The sequence below is a fragment of the Ambystoma mexicanum genome, chromosome 14, assembly GCF_040938575.1.
Source record: "Ambystoma mexicanum isolate Mex_15411 chromosome 14, UKY_AmexF1_1, whole genome shotgun sequence".
NCBI lineage: Eukaryota > Metazoa > Chordata > Amphibia > Caudata > Ambystomatidae > Ambystoma > Ambystoma mexicanum.
Genome location: NC_090940.1, coordinates 17,696,425 through 17,715,644, shown reverse-complemented (window position 1 = coordinate 17,715,644; position 19,220 = coordinate 17,696,425).

The following is a 19,220-nucleotide window of genomic DNA, read 5'->3' as shown; positions in this document are numbered from 1 at the left end:
GATAAAGAACACCCCTGTTTCCTCAATAAATCTCTCAATTACCTGAACAATAGAGAGCATGTTAAAGCCCTCCTTTAGCAACATGCATCATCCTACCATCTGTTTAAAACTTTCTATTTCAAAGTTAGAAATGGCTGGGAAATAGGCTGCCTTTTGGCTTCTAAATCTGCAGCTTTGTTTCAGCAGGAAATGTCATCTGCACTTTTAGATTTTGCTACTCATTTTACAACTGCAAGCATCAATGGGATTCCTAATGCTTCAATAAGCTCATCCAATAGGGCCGCATGTTGCACTGGAGTGCCGTCTGCACGGAGGAAGCCCCTCCTTTTCTATCTTAACAAACCTGCATGTACAGTAGACATCACATAGGCAGAGCCAGAGTACACCGTGACTTCCTCATCTTCAAATCTCTGAAGTGCAGCGATCAGTGCCACTAATTCTGCAACCTGTGCTAAACAATGTGAAGGCAATCTTGCACTTGTCACTACCTCAAATTCACCCGCTCGGTTCAGCTTCACTACCACTTATCCAGTATGCCTTTCGCCAGTCATTTTGTTAATTCTTGAGGAACCATCAAGAAGGAGTACTCCCCCCCCCCTCCCGGGAGCTTTGTCTCTAGCTTGGGGAATTTCATTACAGTTTTCAATGTACATTGTGCAATAATGTACATTACCATCCTCCCCCACTAGTTCTGCTATGAATGTTGCTGGGTTCACTGTCTTGCATCTAACAATTTTGATCGCAGGATTCAATATAATTACCTTATATCCTGATGCTATTTGTGTAGTCAATGTACTTTTGGGTTTCTCCAAAATTGTAAATAATGCATGCTCTACAAAAGGTGTTACTGAACACCCCATTTTTATACTTGAAGTTTTTTAATTGCGAATACAGCAGCAGCTTAAGATTGTTCACAGGGGCATAGCCTTTCATAACTGGATCTTATATCCCACTATAGTAAACCAATGGTTTATGTCTATGTCCTAAGGTTGTTTTCTGTTTAAGGAGTGCTGTCATAACTTCTCCATTTGAATTAGAAAATAAATAAAATTCTTCATGATAATCTGGAATTGCGAGCACAGGGGCTGTACTGATCGCCTTTTTTAATTCTTGAAATCCTTCAGTCATCTCACCTGTCCATGTTATTTTACTCTTGCTCACCTGTGCTTCTTTCAGTCCTTTTAAAAGCGGTCGAATATATGAACTATAATCTACAATAGTTACACAGGCCTATAAATTGTTGCATTTCTCTCATTGTTTTAGGTTCGGAAGTCTTCATAATTGCTTGTGCTCTCTCAGGTGTCACTTTTCTCCCTTCATGTGAAATCAACTGTCCTATATACAAGACCTCTTCCTGACAGTATTGTAATTTTTCTTTGTCCACCTTATACACTATCTCTGAGAGTATAGTCATGAACTTAGCTGAATCTTCTCTGAATCTTTCTCCTGTCTCACTACACACCAAAATGTCATCCACGTATTGAATTATTGCACATTTGAGCTGAACATTACCCAGGTCCATCTGGAGGACTCTGTTAAAGATTGAAGGGGACTCACAGTACCCCTGGGGCAAATGAGTATGTTTCATGAAAATATTTCTGTATGAAAACAAAGTCAAATTTGTCAGTCTTCATGGAGGGCAATTGAAAAGAATGCCTTCTTTAAATCTATAACTGTAAAGTGCCTAGCCTTAGATGGGATGTTGCACAATATTTTTACAGGATTTGGAACTAAAGGATATTCAGCTTTGAATATATTATTTAGGGGGCCTACACTTCTTGTTTTCCAGGCGGGGCTAGTCTCACCCAGTTGTCTCCATCCTGGTAGTGTCCTTAATCTGCTTACATAAGGTAGGGATACATCCCCCATACTGCACAATCGTACTTGTGGTCACTCGGTGAATGGTCTTGATTATGGTGTTTTTTTCTTTGGGGTCCTCTAAATCTGACCATTTTAACCCTGTTTCTACACTCCATTGTATGCACTCTCCCTTTGTGCTCTTTCATTTTCTTCCCTTTCTTCATCTGACATCATTATGCTCCAGCTTGTATGACTGTTATCTTTCTCTGCATCATCAAGATCTAGTCTACATAAACAGAGTGTACTTTTTTCGTCTGTTATGACATCATTTGACCTACCTCCTGTTTCCCTCGAAAGAGATTCTTCTACCTTCTTCTTTATCCCTCATTTGCCCATACAAATCCCAAATTCGTTTCGCTATTTTTTCTGCTTCATGCTCTTCAGCCCATGTTGGTATTCTTGGTATCCCTTGGTATCCCTTGCAGTGCAGGGCTGTTGTGAACCACTCTCTTCCTCCAGTCATTCTTGTGCTTCAATCGGCACTATGCTTCTATGACATAGATAATCTATCTCGTCATCTTTTAATCCCCTACTTCTGTTAATGTCTTCTTCCCTTCTCCTCATCTCCCTTAATTCATCTTCCTCTTGCCTTTTTTGCAACCATTCTTTGTGCTTCTACCTCCCCTCCCTTTCTTCTCTTCTAGTCTCTCCTTTTCTTTCCTCGCCTTCTACCTTTTTCATTCTTCCCTTCGCTTGCTTTCTCTTTCCTTCTCTTCTTTATAAACTCTCTATTGTTCCTTTTCTTTCTTTTCCCATTTTTCTCTTTCTCAAACTCCATCAATACTCTTATCATCCACATTAAGTAATATTTGTCCTCCGATCCATTCATTCTGTACTATTGTCATTGTTACGCTCACCTGGTATCCCTGGGGACGCCACCCAGCCCTGGTTGGATGATTTGCACTCTCAAACCCTCTCCCAGTCCCTTGGTAAGGCCTCTGGTTAAAGATGGGTCTGCAATATAGGAGAGCTGGATTCAATACCAGATTGTCTTTATGTTTTCCCACCTCCCTTGGTCTCAACTCATTCCTCCCTCTTGGGCCTTCTCCTCACCTTAATATTGTAAAAGGTGGATTCTCCATCCTGCTCCTCGTGGCAGGGGTGCATATGTGTGGGGGGCGAGCAGCAACCAAGTTACTTCACTGGTGCAAGCCCCTCTGTGGGAATCCAGGCCTACTGCGACTCCGTAGGTTTGCTGCTTTACAGTCTTTATATGCAGTTCTTATGTTACTCTTAGTTCGAATAATAATGTCTTGCTTTTTTCCTTTAAGGTATGGAAGGTATGGAAAGGTATTTTGGTGTTGTCATGCAGTTTGAAGATGAGCATGGGCCGGTAGGCGAAAGCGCGGTGTGCGCAATGCTATCCAGTGAGTAACGCGCGATGCGATACACGGCGCTGTTTCGCCTTTTATATTGCTAACCTGTGTCGTTTCTCTTCTTGCAGGTTGCGATGTTCCTCGCCGAGCGCCATAATGTTCCAGCAATGATACTGACCAGGAGATGACTACCCAGGTAAGAATTGTGTGGCTTTCTTCATTCGGGAGGAAACGTGAGTAAACGCTTACTAATGCTGTCTTTCTTTGTCCTCTTTCCAGTTTATGGTATTCCAGGATGCATGCATTGATGGATGATGGAGTTTGTACCTTCAGGTGAGTGGAACTGAAGTCAGCGATGGATTGAAGACAGGATACTGTTCCAGGTAAGTTTCGTAGTGTACGTTCTCTCTCTGCAGCTTCTTGGTTTCAGGTAAACTGGCACCAAAGAACTGGACACGGTGAGTGTTACGCTGCCCACAGCAGAATAACGCAAAGCATGTTCTGCTGTTTAGGTGTGGTTTAAATAGTCTCAGGTAAAGTAGTCCAGGTAAAATAGTCCCAGGCCTGCCACACCCAAAGTAGTTCAGGTAAAGTAGCCCCAGGCCTGCCACACCCAAAAGACTAGACCGCATAACTCAGTTCCTTGTAACTGAGCTATGTGTATGCCTCCATGTTGGCTGAACTCCCCCAAGTTAAATAGTCCCAGGTAAATAGTCCCGTTCTAATGTTGGTCTTCATGATGGTTATGAGCCTAGTGCCAAAGGTGCCAGGACTGACTCCAAGAGAGTCTTGGATGAGGTTTTAAGGCCTTTAACCTGGCCCTAACTGGAAGGCTGACTTGCCAGTGAGGGCCAAGGGCAAGGGTCATGACAGTGGAATTGAAGTCAGCGATGGATTGAAGACAGAATACTGTTCCAGGTAAGTTTTGTAGTGTACTAGTGTAGACGGCCTCCCTTGGCCCTTCTCCTACCCCCACCTGCGAGGCTAAGAACCTCGGGGTCATCGGTGACTCCACCCTTTCCTTCTCCGCCCACATCTCTGAGGTCTCTAAAAAGTCAAATTTCCGACTGCACCTCCTCAGAGATACTCTGCCTTTCCTCTCCTTCCCCCAGAAGCTCATGGTATCTCAAGCTCTGGTTCTCTCTTGCTTGGACTATTGTAACAGCCTCTATCTAAATCTACCTGCCTCTACTCTCCGCCCTCTGCAACTAATCCAGAACAGGACTGCAAGACTTGTCCTTGGCCTCAAGCCCTGGGATCGTATCAATCCAGCTCTGAAATCTCTCCACTGGCTCCCAGTGGATGCAAGGATTAAATTCAAAACCCTCTGCATTGTCCACAAAGCTTTCTGGGGCCTGGGTCCAAAATACCTTCAGCTATCCCTCCGCAAATACCTCCCCTCTCGAGCTCTTCACTCCTCTACCTCCAACTCACTCAGGGACAGTTGTTTTTCAAAGAAACGAGCTGGGGGTAGATCTCTGTCTGCGGCTGGGGCCTCCCTCCGGAACAGCCTCCCTGCCACTTGAGGAGAACCATGTCCGGTTCCGGAAGCACCTCAGGACCTTCCTCTTTTCTACTGCCTTCGCTCCCCCTCTCCCCTGCTGATCTGTTCTCTCTTGGCACCGTGCACCTGGCCACCCTGTGTCTTTTGGGGCCAGGTACCTTCTCATCCTGCCATCCTCCCGCACTGCCTCCGGGCCACCCCTTGCACTGGAGTCTGTATCTATACCCATATAGCCCCCCCTTTTCTTCCTGCACTTATCAGACCTACCCTGTCTGCTGCCTTAAACCTAGCACTTGCAAATTGCTGGCTGCATTACCACTGTTTGTTGCCTTTATTATTTATTTATTGTTATTTATCTGTTTCTCCTCTGCTTCGCACTTTCCACCTCTCCCCCCTTCCATGCACTTTTCCCCTCCCCCTCTCCCATGCACTTGCGCGTTCTCAATGTCACTGGGCCTAGTAAGATCATTGTTTTGTTCTCCCCTGTTCCCCTTCCCTGCCTTGTCGCGCTCTGAAACACTTGTGTATGAGCGCAATAGAAATAAAATATCAATCAATCAATCAATACTTTCTCTCTCTGCAGGTCCTTGGTTTCAGGTGAACTGGGATCAAAGAACTGGACCGGTGAGTGTTACGCTCCCCACAGCAGAATGACGCAAAGCATGTTCTGCTGTGTGGGTGCGGTTTAAATAGTCTCAGGTAAAGAAGTCCAGGTAAAATAGTCCCAGGCCTGCCACACCCAAAAGACTAGACCGCATAGATCAGTCCCTTGTAACTGAGCTATGTGTGTGCCTCCATGTTGGCTGAACCCCCCCAAGTTAAATAGTCCCAAGTAAATAGTCCCATTCTAATGTTGGTCTTCATGATGGTTATGAGCCTGGCGCCAAAGGCGCCAGGACTGACTTCAAGAGAGTCTTGGATGAGGTTTTAAGGCCTTTGACCTGTCCCTAACCGGAAGGCTGACTTGCCAGTGAGGGCCAAGGGCAAGGGTCATGACAGTCATTCCCCAAGCTTTTTCCTTTGTTTCTTTGTTTCCTTGCTTCTTCCTCCATCTCATCTATCTTGTCTGTCCTTTCTCTCATCACACTATTTACTTTCCTAGCCTATCGATATATATTTGCGTTCTCTGCTTTTACTCTCTTCTGCATTATCCTTACTGTCATAATCTGGGGGCTTGTATGATTAACATACCCCGCTGCTGTTTCTATTCCTTTAAAGGATAAAATCCCTTCTTCTCTGTATCTATTCTTTTATTTTCAGAAAGGGAAAGGGGCGCCGAAGGTGTTACATCCTCCCTTTTATGCCGATTCAGCATCCACTCCTTCTCAGCTGAATCTTCTTTCTTACTCTGGTACATTTTTCATAACTCTAAAATAGCCAGCCTTTTCTGTAACTTCTTTCTCTGATATGTAGCATGCAAATAGGTCATCATATGTCGCAATATTGTTTTTGACAACCAACCTTCTTGAGGCCACAGCATGAGTATCTTATTGGCCATGCCTCAGACCCACTCTGTATGATGCTTCCTTATCTCAGCTGTATATTTTGGCAATGTCCTGCATAAGTGTAGAAGAGGAGTGTCCTGCATAGTGACAAGTCAAACTCAACTGTCTATTCCTACCCAACCTTTTATACTTCTCTGTATTCTATCAGATATAGCGCACTGATCCATTTAGAAAATCGGAAAATCAAAATATTTTAACCACTTTTAAAATCTATGCAATGATGTACTTCTTGTTTCTGCCTTTACACTTTCTATCAATGTTCAGTATCTTGTTGTTCTCTTTGATATTTTAAGAATCTCTTCTTTCTTTATCCTCCTGATTGACGTCAATCTTCTGATTACAAAATCTAATAATCACTTTAATTTCTTACTATCATTTTATATCTATTCATCTAAACACAAAACAAGATGTATACTGACATATTATAACCCCACACACATGTGCACTTTAATACATTTTCTCTGTGCACGTCTTCCATAACTACCTTTAGTAAATGTATCTCATCTTCGAGCTTGATACACATTCTTCTTGTTGGCTTTGCCTCAGGAATCCTTAACACCCCTATTTTGAGTCTTTTTAGTGCGTCGTCTTCTCTCCCCTTGGAATTCGGATTCGAGGAATCTATTTCTCTTCTTTATAATCTAAATAAATCCCATTACTTTTACACCTTTTCGATACAACACAAACCCTGCCCCTATTTTTGGTTCTATGTGTTATTTTTGCTTTTTGTGGGCTGCCTGACAAAACGACCAATTTTTTTCAGCTGATTTTAGTTTAGGCAGCCCAGAAAAAGTGAAAATATCCCATTTCCTTGCCCCCCACACCTCCCTCTCTGGCCTGATATCTTCTAAATCAGAGTGGGTTTCACCAGAATAATCCCCCTTCTTCACCTGCCGCTGCCTCCCTCCCTGACCCCTGAAATCACCTTTCCCAAACACACACACACACACCTCAACACTTACCTGTTCTCCCGCAATGGCTCTTCCGGCCTGACATGCCTGTCAGCCCCTGTGTGCACACGTATGTGGCCACAGCCTGACAGATTGATTTCGATTGTCTAAATCAATCTTTTTTTAATCATTTAAAAAAAAGATATTTTCACTTAGGACCCTATTTTTGCCACCTTCAATGTTCTACTTACATCTGTGACTCAGCTTGAGTCCCCCAGCATCGACTCTTCCTCAACCAACCAGTTCACCTTCAGTCCGCGGGGCACCTGAGGGGATCAGACAGAAATTTCATCAAAGAGGGACCTGCCAACCGTATTTTCTTACACATGTTTTGTTACGTGCCATTCTCCACAGGAAGCTTTGTGGTCTTCTGGCTAATGGCAGAAGCAACCAAAAAATCTGAAGATCTGGATTTGGGCCTAGGTCGATTAGACCTGAACCATCTGCACTGCTACCAAAATTTGCTGTAGCACCTTGAAGCGTCTCTTGTGCTAGTTGGAAGTATCAATACAAATCTCAGACCAAGTAACCAGATAGACTCCGAAAATATGGAAAAACACTACTTTATTCTCAATTTAATAAAGCAGGGCAAACTGGCACACATCGGACTCAACACAAACTTGATTATACAGAGGTTATATAACCTAATATGCATCATCTATGATGTCATCCTACGTGGCAAACTGCAAAACCCTGTAGAGGGGCAGACATACATATCCACAGGAGATCCTACCCCCCTACCACCCGGTATTAGAGCCATGAGACCATGCCCTGTCTAACACCAGCTATTGTACCAATACCGCAGCAAGTATATGGAAGACGGTATCCATTAAGATGACCATATCGAATGCACCGTCGAGTTGATGATAACCTGCAGGAGGAGATCCCTGAAGGAATATGAGAAAGAGCTAAGAAGATGGACTGATGACGTCATAAGAAAGAGTGAACTATGTCCTGAAATACTGAATGAACATGATGTATGGATCCTAGAGTCGAAATAACGAAGTAAAGAATCAAGTGAACCTTAAGGTGTAAAAGAAGAAGATTACACAGTAAAAAGTGCTGCAGAAATCTGAAGTATAATGAATGTACATTACCTGAAATGCAAGATAGATCAGGTCATCGTACAGGCTAGCTACAAGTAGCGCATAGAATGCAGGCGGAGCTGCCATTGTACAGAAACTGGACATTGGTATCATGAAATAATAAGCCGAAGAGTCAAAGAATGAAAGTCTGTGTCGCAGTAAAATAGCAGGTTACTGCGCTGGGAGGCTGTCTGGCCTGAAGTCAAGACCTGGGAAGTCAAGGTCAGCTATCTACGCCGAATAGGGATGTTTGTGCGGAGGATGAATCCTCTCACGTTACGTTGCAAGAAAGAACACAAAGGATGCCAAGTCTTAATCCATTTAAAACATTTAAAAGCTTGCAGAATGAGCAGAATCATGGTCTCTTGTCACACGAGGCAAGGATGGAAATAGGGCTTGAACTTGGACTTCCTGTTGCATTCCCAGGTTGAGAATACTCTGCAAGGCCAAGTACAAAGATAATTTCATGGCAGAAGGCATGGGTGACGAGAGATGTTGTACTAATTGGTTGGTAGAGCAGCTTCATGTCCTATCTACTTGCACATGGGTCTTGGCTCATGTGCTGCTAAATGAACTGAATGTCCCAGACATGGCACAAGCGTGCCAACCAATTGTATTAGTCTGTATAATGAAGGACCTTATAGCTTAAGAAACCAATGAAACACTGTATAACTGATTTTTCTTAAATGACAAGTATGAAGAGGCAGGCATAAGTTGTCCATCTGATATTTAGCAGCCAATAACAACCCTAGGTCCTATATGATTGTATATCTAGAGGTGTCCCTTAACCAATCCCAACCCTTTATATGTTTTTAATTATTTCCACATAGCATGATATCATTCTGAAGGTTAAAAAAGTATATCATTGTATTTTTTTGCAGAAATCGCTGAGAGAATGAGTGTATGTCTGTTGATGTTCGTTGTACAATCCCTGCTTCAGATAATTGCTAATAAAACAGCAACTTGCAATTTTCTTGAGTTTGTCCGGTTATTTGGACTCTGGTGTAATCCCATCTAGCCACGGATGCACGTTCCAATGGCCATTAGCTCATGTGGTAGCGGTGCAGATGTTTTCAGATCCAAACTAGTTTGACTTCAGAGTTTCGGACGATCGGGCATCCTCCGCCATTAGCTGGAAACATGCAGAGTTTCCTGTGGCAAGCAGCCAATAGAAATAAACTTGCAAGAAGAATCGAGATGGTGGGCAGGTCCCTCTTTGAACAAATCCCCGCTCAGTTTGCATGGGTGCTCTGCGTATGGAAGGTGAAGTGGTCGGATTGGAGGAGTCAATACCGAAGGCCTCGAGTCGGTTAAACGGATGTAATTAGATTAAGGCAAATGGCAATATAAAGGGGTGGGATTGTGATATTTTATGAAAATAAGTGGCTAATGGGACATTTTGTGTGAATAAAGGAACACCTAGGTAATGCTATTGCAAGGGAGATAGAAGAAGACGTCTCAAATTCTAGTCGGAATATTAAGAGAGAGAATACGTACGGTCAGGACCATGGAAGGTGGTGTCTTAAACGCTGTACGGAATAATATAATTGGAGGTGAAGAAAGAATACCTCTTACTATAAATGATTATAGGGAACAGAGGAAGGTGATCATGGGATTTGTTGTTAATGTGTATTGTGTTATCATTGTGATTGTTATATGATGTATGACGTTTTTTAAAATGATAAATTGTGAAAGTTAGAAATTAAGTTGGTTTGAGTTAAAGGGTAGTAAATGATTGGCGCCAGTCAGACGACAGATAGGGTGTTGATACAAAAGAGGATTGAATGGCGATTGATGGTGCTTGCTCATATTTACTGATTTTGAGATTAAAAGTGATGAGCAATAAGCCTTGAGATACGTAGAGATTTATTAAATATAAACAAGATAACGATCTGGTAAGTATCGCAGTTAATTGTGACTTGTCATTATGGAGGACACGCCTGTACCTTTGTAAAACATTACCATGACATGTACCTAAGCTTAAACAGTACCATGCAGAGTGGGTAAAGGGCACAGATGATACAATGTTCATGCCATGGCTACATGGGGGATTATTGTCAAAGGCAGTTTTACAACACATAACCACATATGTACACACTGCGTACACAGGAAAGAAATTAGAGAAAAGACTGGCAGTTTTAGAAGATTGGAAAATGTATCAAGAGGAGAAAGAGGGCCAGGCACTTGAAGAGTGAATGCTTAATCGGCATAAAGGGGAGGGCATCGAGACCTCAGCTCCTCTTACTCCACCTGAAACTAAAAATATAGATGCAGAAGAGACAGAATTGTATCCCTTAAATGAATTAAAAGCAGTGGCGGGGCATAGTAAGCCGACAAATGCAACCCCTGCTTATAGTAGCGATGTAAGTCCAGAAAAGAGCAAAAAGAAGGAAGACACGTATAGGATCATACGGGACAAAGAGAAACGAAGCGAGAGATTGAATATATCAGAAGATATAGACAGAGAAATCAAAAGATTGAAAGGAGGGAAAGATAGGGGCGAGGACAGATATTACCCAAGTTAGATGGGAAAATTATGGAGGAAGTTAGACAAAAGGATGATAAGATGAGCAAGAAAACAAGGATAGGGAACGTGAAAAGCAGTTGAGGGAAGATGAGCAAGGAAGGAAAAGCAGGGAATGACAGGAAAAAATATATAGAGAAGAACAGAAGAAAGACAAAAAGCGGGCAGAGGAACAAAGGAAATATGACAGTCAGAAGAAAGAAATAGAAGAAAGGGATAGGAGAGAAAAGAAGACAAAAGAATAAGAGGCACACGAGTGAAGGAAAACAGATTACAGAGAAGGAAAGAAGAAGAAGAACAAAAGGAAGAAGAACCAAGACTAGAAGTAAGAAGGGAAACATGAAATCAAGAAGAAGAAAGGGCAAGAAGGGATCCGAGAAAGCAGAGAGAAGTAGAAGAAGAAATAAAACAGAACAGAAGGCGGCAAGATCTTTATGCCAGTCTCGTTCCTAAAGAACGAATAAGACCAAGCAACGAAATTCAGGGGCAATGGGAAGTTTTCCCAATGAGAGAGATGACTCAAGAAATACCTAAAGTAACACAAGATGAGGAAGGATATGATGCAGAAGGTATTGGAGAGAGGATTGGGACTCAAGAGAGTGGCAGACGGTCCCCGATACTAAAACCATGGGATGAGGAGGAAAACATGTGTGGTGATGAACAAAGAGAATTGTTTTTGAGCAGATTAAATTTAGATAGGGAAGAGGAGGATGATAGTCACACCAGTTGAGGTAGTGCAATGCCAGGTGAAGAAAGGGAGTCAGGTCGTGAGATCGGAGAGGAGAGTACATGCACCCTCTTGGGAAGCCAAAACCTAGATAAGGAGGTAAGGTGGTCAGCTCTGGAACACCCTGAGGAAAGAACACCAGATCCTACACTGTATCCTGAACTTACCCAAAGACGATTGTGTAGTGAGAGAGGAGAATCTCCACCTTATGTGAGTAGGGTAAGGTAGGAGAGTTTAAACTGGCATTTACAGGACAAAGGGCTCTATGAGGAGTTCCAGTAGATGCAGAAATATTCATGTATGGGGTGAGCATTTTATTAACATGGCTACCTGAAAATTGTTACCACAAGTACCTATGGGTGAGGAAGAAAGTCAGACGATTCCTATAGAACTCGAAGTAGCTAGAGTACAAGGGGAAATAGCAATGCTTGAAGGGGTAGATCATGATGGCAGATCATGGAGAACAGTGATAGCTCTTGAAGAAAGATACAGATTAACTGACATAACAGATTAAGATGTGTTCGGAGATGAACGTATAGGTGATGAAGTAGTGTTTTGTATAGGCATTACATACTGGTTAAGGATTGAGAAAAGGGAAGTCCCGCAGCGAATGGCACCAATGATGCAAAGACCAGCATTCCTTCAAGAAGATATAGAAAAGGTGCCAAGTGTCCTTTGGACTACGGGCTCATATGACATAGGCATATTGAAGGTAATAGGGGAGGTTAAAATAAAGATTAAGCCTGGGGCAATTTTACCCTATGCAAAACAGTACCCCAAGTCTCAAGAAGCTGATGAAGGCATATTCAAGACTATTTCAGCGTTGTTGAATCAGGGAATCTTAGTGCCATCGGACTCCCCATGCAATACTGCGGTGTATCCAATTAGAAAATGTAAACGGGTGTTGTAGAGATTTATCCAGGACTTGTGCCCCCTTAATCAGATTGTAGAAGCATAGTTTCCATTAGTTCTGAATCCTGTGACAATATTGTGTCGCATCCCAGTTAAAGCTAAGTACTTCACGGTGATCGACTTGAAAAAGGTGTTTTTCACAATCCCCTTGCATAAAGAATGACATGACAGTACCGCTGATATGTTCAGACAAAAGAGACTAAAACATACTAATTTACCTCAAGGGTATTGTGAGTCACCGTTGATCTTTAATAAGGTCCTACAGATGGATTTAGGTAACATTGGGCGCATTGAGTGCAGTAATTCAGTACGTAGATGACATATTAACCTGCAGTGAAACCGAGGATGAATGCAGGCAGTACTCTGTTCACTTAATGGCTATATTGGAAAACAAAGGATACAAGGTAGATAAGGAGAAATTACAGTATTGCAAGGAAGAGGTGCTGTATATAGGCCAGTTAATTTCACATGAAGGAAAGAAAATGACACCTGAGAGAGCCGGGGCCATCATGAAGACACCAGAGCCAAATACAGTGAGGCAAATGCAGCAATTTTTGGTCTTATGCAATTATTGCAGGGCCTCAGTGTTTCGACTGCCAGCACTTAAGAAAGCACACGCTGGTAATGAAAAGATTGAATGGACTGAAGAAATCGAGGAAGGATTTGATGAATTAAAAAAAGCAATTTGTACAGCTCCAGTTTCGGGAATCCCCAATTTTAGAGAAGAATTGTATTTGTTTTTGCATACTAATGGGTCAGTAATGACAGCAGTACTCACACAAAGAACAACACTGGAGTATAAACCTTTGGCGTATTATAGTTGGATTTTTAGGTCCTGTCATGAGAGGACATTTTCCATGCAAACAGTCTATGGCTGCTGCCGCATTTGCGATTGAGAAGTCCACAATAATTACCTTGGGCTGTGCAATGATGTTATATGTGGAGCACACCTTATTCGCCATTTTAGAGAAACGTAAAGGTACAATGACAACACAAAGAGCTTCTGCATGCAAAGGGATGATCTCTAATCCAGTGATTAAAATGATAAGGTGTAAAATAGTTAACCCAGCCATGTTTACATGTAAAAGATGGTAATCATGTGCATGACTGCGATAATTATGCTGAATTTATTGATGATATACCCTGTGTGAAAGAAAATGCTTTAGTAGGAAGGGAGATTCTCTTTATTGATGGTTCTTCAAATATCAACCAAACTAGTGGGGAGAGGCATTCAGGATCTGCAGTTATAAGACACCGATTAAATGGTGAATTTGAGGTACTGGCAAGTGCAAGACTGCTGTCCCATTTTTCAGCACAGGAAGCAGAATTGGTAGCACTCATTGTTGCATGCGAGAAACACAAGGATCAGAAAGTGATGGTGTACAGTGACTCTGCCCATGTGATGTCAACCGTACATACAGGGCTATCATGCTGGAAAACGAGGGGTTATCTACTCGCAGGCGGTCCTCCAGTGCAACATGCATCTTTATTGGACAGGCTGATTAAGGCACTACAACTCCCAGTAGCTATAGCGGTCGTGAAATGTTCAGCGCACACTAAATAAACAGATTTTATCTCTCACAGAAACAAAGCCGCAGACTTAAAAGCCAAAAGAGTTGCATATTCCTCAGAAATGTCAAGTTTCAAATCTGAAAGTATTGAGTAGAAGCATGCTGGTACGAGAGGGGTTTTATATGCTGGCCATTATGCAACTAATAGAAATACAGGGTAAAGCCCCACAAGAAGAACAGGAGCTATGGAGACATAGAGGGTGTTCATTATCCCCCACTGAAGCACTATGGAGACAGGAAAGCACTAGGAAGCCACTGATGCCAGCAGCATTGTTGAAAGTCACACTTAAGCAGCTGCATTACCTCACGCATATAACCAGAAAAAGTCTTGCTGCCACCATTGCAGAAGACTGGTTTGTTCCCAATTCATTGGAACACGCTGCACAGTTCATTGTGAATTGCATCATGTGTCAGAAGTTTACAGCTGGGCATACACTAAGAACAATCAAAGGAGTAATACCCGGTCCACAAAGCCCATTTCAGCATTTACGTATCGACTACATCGATATGCTGCAGATATGTAATGGATATAGGTATCTATTAGTAGTGGTGTGTCACTTTTCTTGATGTATTGAAGCAGGTCCTTATATGCACCCAGATGCCACCTGAGCAGCAAAGTTCCTAGTGCGCAAGTATTTCAAAGATGGGGTGTGTGCGAAATATTAAGGTCAGATAATGGGCCACACTGTGTCAATGAGCTGTTTGAACAAATAGGGTTTTTATTGAGCATAAAGCATATGTTTTCATCTGCTTATCACCCACAAGCAAACAGGATATGTGAGAGGCTCAACTGCCTCCTAAAGAAAAGAATAGTATAAATCAGATTAACTTTGAAAAAGGGATGGCTTATAATGCCTACCCCTAGCTTTGGATGCCCTTCAAGATCAGCCAGGTTTGGACCATCACCTCACTCCTCACGAACTAGTGACAGGGTGTACTGAGGGAACCCCGGCCGGCCCATAGAGTCGGGGTTTTGCCCTGCAGTACTATAAGACGAGATAGCTGCACCTCGAGATGGATGGGGGTGCAGGGTCTCTTACTCCAATACCAATCAATAAGGACAAGTCAATGGTTTGGCAAAGGGCAGTCTGTTTAATGACAAGTACAAAAAATGGGTAAACATGGATATCAACAGCAGTGTGACAGCCCGTCTCGCTTGAACTCCCTCGAGCTTCACACAACACATAACTTTTATACTCAAAACGCGTCATAATCTGACGTGTAACACTCAAAAGTTAGCATGCAATTCTATTGGTTGAAAAAGGTAACTTTAATATAGGTGCTATATCTGTATATGGTAACGGAGTGAGGGGTTTGGGTAAATATTGTCAGGTGGGCATCTAAGCCCTTCCTTCAAAACTGACTACTGCAGACATCACTAAAAGTATGATGTGTCATTGGTTCTACTAACTATAGGACCCTAGATTATTTGGTCCATTGTGATTGGGTTGGCATCATCCCCATGCATAAATCTCCACTTTGCTTAGCAGAACGCAGAATGGTCAACCAGGCACAGGGTGTCCCCAAATTCACCCTGCCTTTCTTCAATCAATCATCACTTTATGGGCTATGTGTCAATTAGTTCACTGTGGTTGGCCTCGAAACTGCATCCTCTTGTCTCGAGAAAGTTCTGATATCTCTATGTGAGCCATTGCCAGGCGTAGGTGTGAAACCGTGTCTCTCCTCGCTCGGCTGGTCACGTACTAGCACACCATGAATTTGCCTCGCTTCTCTCCATTTATGCATTTGATTTTTGTTTCACCCTGTCACCTGCATTTGTTTTCTTATCTCGATTCTTCAGAGGCAGGATATTCTGTTCTTAGCTTCAATTAAAAGTAGCTACTGTCTACAGCTCCTATCTATGTGGCCTCGGCTTCCCTGGCACGAGCTGCCTCTGCCGATTTTCGATTCAGCCTCTTTTCTCTTGATGCTAAAATAGGACATTTCTTGCATTTGACCTGAAATAACCTGGGTTGGTTCTGCTTTTTATGCAAAGTGGATTCACACTTATAGTATCGTGCTTTGTTTTGAGGTAGATTATGTACGATGGCGCTTGCCGCTCTATTCTTCTACTAAGCGTTGCAAGCCACACTATTTTCTTCAGCTTCTTGCGGTTCCACGCATATGTACAGACGTTAGCTGGTTGAATATATTCACCATGCCTTCAGCTCCCTTGCATTTCAACAATGTTTTCTTTCTTTGGGTTCACAATATCGTTATTCATGGCATTTCATCTCTTTGTGTCATCCTTGGGTCGTCATGTATTTATCTGTATGTTGGTCCGGGCTTTGGTGACGTCACCATTCGCCCTCCATTAAGGACTTTCTGGTTTCTTCCTGTACAGTACTTAAGCAATCTTCATTTCGTGTCATTTGCTGGTTGGGTTTTCTCAATGCGTACTTTATTGCCCACGGTTGTCTGGTTATTGGTACTTCAATAGGTGTCATTCTTCTAATAGGCACTGGGCACTGGTTTATTTGCTCCTCATACATCACATACTTTGGTGTGAATGTTCCTGGTACTTCAAAATGGGCGACTGGAGTGCAGGCTGTCTTTGGGACCTCCTTTACAAGGGCCCTGCATGAGGATGCCCCTCACGCTCCAACTAGAGTCAGGAGTGATGCCTAGAGTGTAGCGCAGACTCTAGTTGATGAGATGCATGGTTATTGGACATGTATGGCTACCAGTGTTCCTTTCATTTCAGATCTAGTCAAGCATCAGAGGGAGGGGTTGAGAAACACATAAAAGGACGGCCCAGTCACTAATCTAAGTGAATGATTGGCACCACCAAAGTTGTATGTTGGAGATCAAGTGCTTATCAAAGGTTTTAACTGTAGATGGCCAATGTTTAATGGACCTTTTCAGGTAGAGGACGTTTCCTCTACTGCAGTTAGGGTGGCTGGAAGAAGAGCTTGGTTAATTTTGGGCAATGCAAAGATCTACAAAGGTGAGACCCTCCATATAGTACCCGCTGGCTGGGAAGCAAGACAAGAAGAAGAATTGCCACATGTGCAGACCTGTTCGATGACCAGGAAGAAGGATGATAAAACAGTGTGCGACTAAAGCATTTCTTTTGGACTGGAATTCATTGGACACTCCTTAGCAATATTAGCAGGAAGTACATGGACTTGCAGAGAATTCCAGAGTTTAAACATACTTTTTAGAGATTCTTTGAAAAAGTAAAATTATATTGACACTATAGCTCAATACCCAGATTCATTTTTGGGAGTATATCTGTTTTAAGAATAACATATCTGTCTCTGAAAGTCACAGGAGACCCCACTCTCTAGATCGGGGTATTAACATAATAGTTCATCTCAGAAAGAAAATCCAAAGGATACAATTTGAAAAAGACGTATTAAGGGTTTTATTATACCTAATACATTTACTCTGTGAGTTTAATCACGATTTAATCTGCACTCCAGTACCCAGACCTTTTTGGGTAATATAACAGTGGATGTGACCTCCGTGGTTGCTCCCTTTTCAAAATCTTTAATCTTGCAGCCTTATTGGCTAATTTGCCACTGTATACTCTTTTGGCCGGGGCCCCTGATACAACTTTTTTAAAAATCTTTACAGATTGGAGCCTAAAATTCAGCCATCTGCCACGCAGGATCCCTAATCTGAACATTGCCAATTTGCATGACAGTGTTTCCAGTCCCATACACACAAAAAACAACAGATTTATTCCTGTTGCGGTTGCTAAGGTTGGTTTGTACGTTTTTTCAAGAGCTTTCCCAACACCATTATGTGGGCCTTTTCTTTTTTTTGACCTTATTGGTGCGTGTCTATCTTTCCATCACTTTTGGGTTTTTATATCCATGACCTACACCCGCCTGGTCCAGGGACACTGATTTTCTATGGTAGCACTCCCTGCATGACACCCATGGTTTAGCCCAAATATATATATATATATATATATATATATATATATATATATATATATATATATATATATATATATATATATATATATATATATATTTGGGCTAAAATCATGTACTTGCACTTCCTTTCCGCCTTTCTTCTCTCTATTATTTGACCTTTCCCTTGTTCCATATAGGGAATTTATTCCCTATATGGAAACATGGAATTGGTTCCATGTTTGTTTTGCTTGTAGACAACTACTTGTAATCTCCTGATGAAGACGTAACAAAACCAGCGTTAATACGTCGAAACCAGTAGAGAAACCTGGGATAAATCCACCCGTGAAGATTTTCTCTGGCCTATCCCAATTGCTGACCACTTATAAAATCCATTGTGGCCATGCACTATGTGTTGTTTTGCACAAAAACTTTTTGTACAATAACTAAACTGTGGATGAATTGTTATATTTGTTATATGTTTTTATCTTGTACTTATTGATGTTTTGTATGAGTAGTTTGATGGATGTCGTATGGATGCGGATGAATGTATGAATGGTTTAATAGGATGATTTTTATAAAATAATGATGTTTTTAAATGTATTCCTGCTATGTTAAATAAATAACTGCTTGAGGGCAGATTAAATCGTGATTAAACTCACAGAGTAAATGTATTAGGCATAATAAAACCCTTAATATGTCTTTTTCAAATTGTATCCTCTGGATTTTCTTTCTGAGATGAACTTAAGAATAACATATGACACCAGCCGAAAGTTACACACACAGGCTTTTGGTAGCAGTTTTTGTGTTTATACTCCAGTCCTATCCTACCCTCGTTAGAAGAGATGTCAATGTTCTCACTTTTCTTCACGATCTAAAGAATGGCCCAGTCATAAGAAGGCTTTTAATCGCAATGATTTAGCATATTGTGCAACTATGAATGTGATTGGAGTAATTTTAGTAAACATGATTTGGGAGGAAGAAAATGCAGTTGCAGGAAGACTAGTAATTCAAAGAGAAATGGCATAGCACACAAAATGTTTTTCTATACTCTTATGCCTGATATACATATGCATGTACTTTCTCTTTTTCGTTCTGTATCCTAGATTCCAAAGTCTTTATCAGTCTGATGGTTTAATTTAAAACACGACACTTGTGATCTTTCCCAGTATGAGTACAAATTATGATAATTTCTTTGACCTGTTTGGGCATGTCAGACGACATAGGATGGATTCAGAAGAAGATAGACGGGGGATAAATACGTACCTTGATAATTCAGCACCCTTGGGCAATAATATGAGGTACCAACATATGAAAAGGTGGGGTAGAGAGCATCTGAGGAGAGCTGCTATGTCTGCTCGCTCATCCCCTATGCCATGAGTACAATAAGAACATTCATTTCA